The sequence below is a fragment of the Planococcus citri genome, chromosome 1 (assembly GCF_950023065.1).
Source record: "Planococcus citri chromosome 1, ihPlaCitr1.1, whole genome shotgun sequence".
Taxonomy (NCBI): domain Eukaryota; kingdom Metazoa; phylum Arthropoda; class Insecta; order Hemiptera; family Pseudococcidae; genus Planococcus; species Planococcus citri.
Window position 1 is genome coordinate 53,703,290 of NC_088677.1, and position 2,631 is coordinate 53,705,920.

The following is a 2,631-nucleotide window of genomic DNA, read 5'->3' on the forward strand; positions in this document are numbered from 1 at the left end:
TCGTTGAATCTTTTTCAATTGTAAATTAATGAGTTTTCGTTCTCTACTTCGAAAAAATAAACGTAATAAATCAACGAATCTTTCATATTCCCCGTCTGAGATCTCGATATGCCTACGATTACGCTTACGCCGAAACAGGATTTAAATGGATGACGCGACACAAATGACGTCAAACCCCTTTCGTACCTATGGTCCATTTTAGAGGAGTAGAAAATAAATGTGTATTTGACATTTTCACTCAACAAATTCATTTTGGGTTCTAAGTTCAACGTCAAAATCCTCATCGGTTTATCGTAGATCATACAGGGTTGATGGAGGTACAGGTTCTTGAATCAGGGCCAAAAATGACGAATATGCATTTCCGATCGTACCAAATTACTGCCTACTAACTACAATAATCATTAGATCGTAAAAATCTGAAATTTGAAATTTGAATCTAAATAATTGGGATGAGTTTTGGACTTTGAAGAATTTGGGCTGACTTTCAAGGAAACGTCAGCTTTCCAAGTTTCGCGAAAAAGTGTTTATGGTTTTAGTGGCATTTTGTTGATAACAGTAGGTATCATTAGGAATAATGAATTTTGACTGTCTCAAATCCTTGAATTATTTGCATCCCTTTAAAACAACATTTCTATGCATTACCTACCTAGTACCTATTTTCATAGTGATTCCCTGCGTAAATTCATAACGTGAAAAATTGTAAACCTTGAACCCCTTTTCACCGAAATCAAACTGATTTTGTTTGTTCAATATCTTTACCTATCCGTAAAATAAAAGTTGGACAAATTAATAAGGCTGAAAATAAATAATGCAAAAAGTTGTTAGTTTCTCATCTCCATACAATATGTAGGTGCGTAAAGTGAGTAGGTGAGGTACCCCTAGATAACATGTCCATTGAAAAATTACAAAAATAAACTAGTACCTATGCAAGTATGTTATTAGACAGGCCTATGTTGTAATTTAGTTCTTACAAAAGTTTTCTGTTTCATAATTTACCATTCCATTTGTGTTGCTTGAGAAATTCTATTACGATTTCCAATTCTATTGAATATTGAATACGAGAAAATGAAGAAAATGTCAATTACTGTGATTTAAAATTTTAAGTAGGTATGTTTTTGTCAAACATTTTCCCATTTTTCTCACTTCTCAGCAGGTAAAAATGATTGCGAAATCAAGCTTCTGTTATGACAGCGGACACTTTATTTGCATCTTTCTAGTTTCCTTCATATTTTGTGAGTAATGCGTCTTCTGAAAACCGTTTTTTTCTGCAGAAATGAACCTATTTTGAGAATTCTTAGTTTCATATTATTTCTTCTTTTAGTTTTACAGGAAGCTAAAAAAAAAATTCATGAAACATTTTTAAAACTACCCATACGGAGAAAACTAAAAAGTGCACTACCTACATTACATAGGTACTAGACCTACTCAATTATTTTCCCACCCCTTTTTTTCTGAATAGTTTGCGGTGCATGAAGAAGAGGGGAGTTGTTTTAAACATGAGAATGAAATTCCAATTTTACTGCAATATATTGTGATGATAGGTAATACTCTTTTCAGTCTTTTCTCTCTGAAGTTTGAACGAATATGTTTTCGCTGCACTTTTAAAAACTCGGCAATGTAATGCCCTGTTCTGACATTTTGAATGTAGAATCAAATAATGAGTTTCTTTAATTCAACACTGATTTTTGATAATAACCGCACATCCGATCCTTGATTACTTTATTTGAAATAGATTCAATTGTTTCTGATTACCTACCTATCGAATAGCTCAGTTCTCCAAATCACAAATTTGAATTCTAATCGAGGCAGGGAAACGATTGAATGTTGTGACGTATAATCCGAAATCGACGAGTTAAGAAATGAAACGAGTTTCAAAATACCTTATAAGCACAAATTTATCAAATAAATACAGAAAATACCCAAAAAATAACACGTTCTTCAATTTTTCCTCCGCGTAAGGAAAGAAATATCCATTTTTTTGAAAAATCGCCTGAAAAAATACATTTTCTAGATTTTGAGTTTTTGTTTAAAAGTTGAAAATTAAAACAAATAAAATTTTACGTCGGGCAGTTACTACTTTTTTTTCGTTCAAACTCAAATCTTTGAAAGTCGGAACATTGAATTATGAAAATTGAAATGGATAAAATCGAATGGAATTTTTGATAAATCGACTCACTGAAGGCAATCGAGATTCGAAATTCAATTTTTGCAACTTCTTAAGAATCTCAACATGTTACTTTTGTTTTGCTAGATTGTTACCTCTTGATTCTTACCTTTTATGACGGTTGTATGAGTATGACAAGTAGTGCTATGTGTAATAAATTAATCATTTGGTTTGGAAAAAGCCCAAGCCCTCGCGTAATTATTGGTTTAATATGTTAATGTTTTGACTTGGAAGTTTGAAGCATTGAAGTCCAAACTTTGATTTAGAAAATCGAAATCACCCGAAGCAGAAGCAGAACTGCAGAAGAACAGTAAAGTAAAATAAATTAAAATTATCAAAATTTTAAAATTTATAATAAAAAGGACGAATGGAAATAGTATCCGCTGTGTGACGTAACACCAATCAAAACACGAGATCGTGTTTTCTCCGGGTTCTTTGTGTTGTACAACCTTCAAAGCGTTCAATCT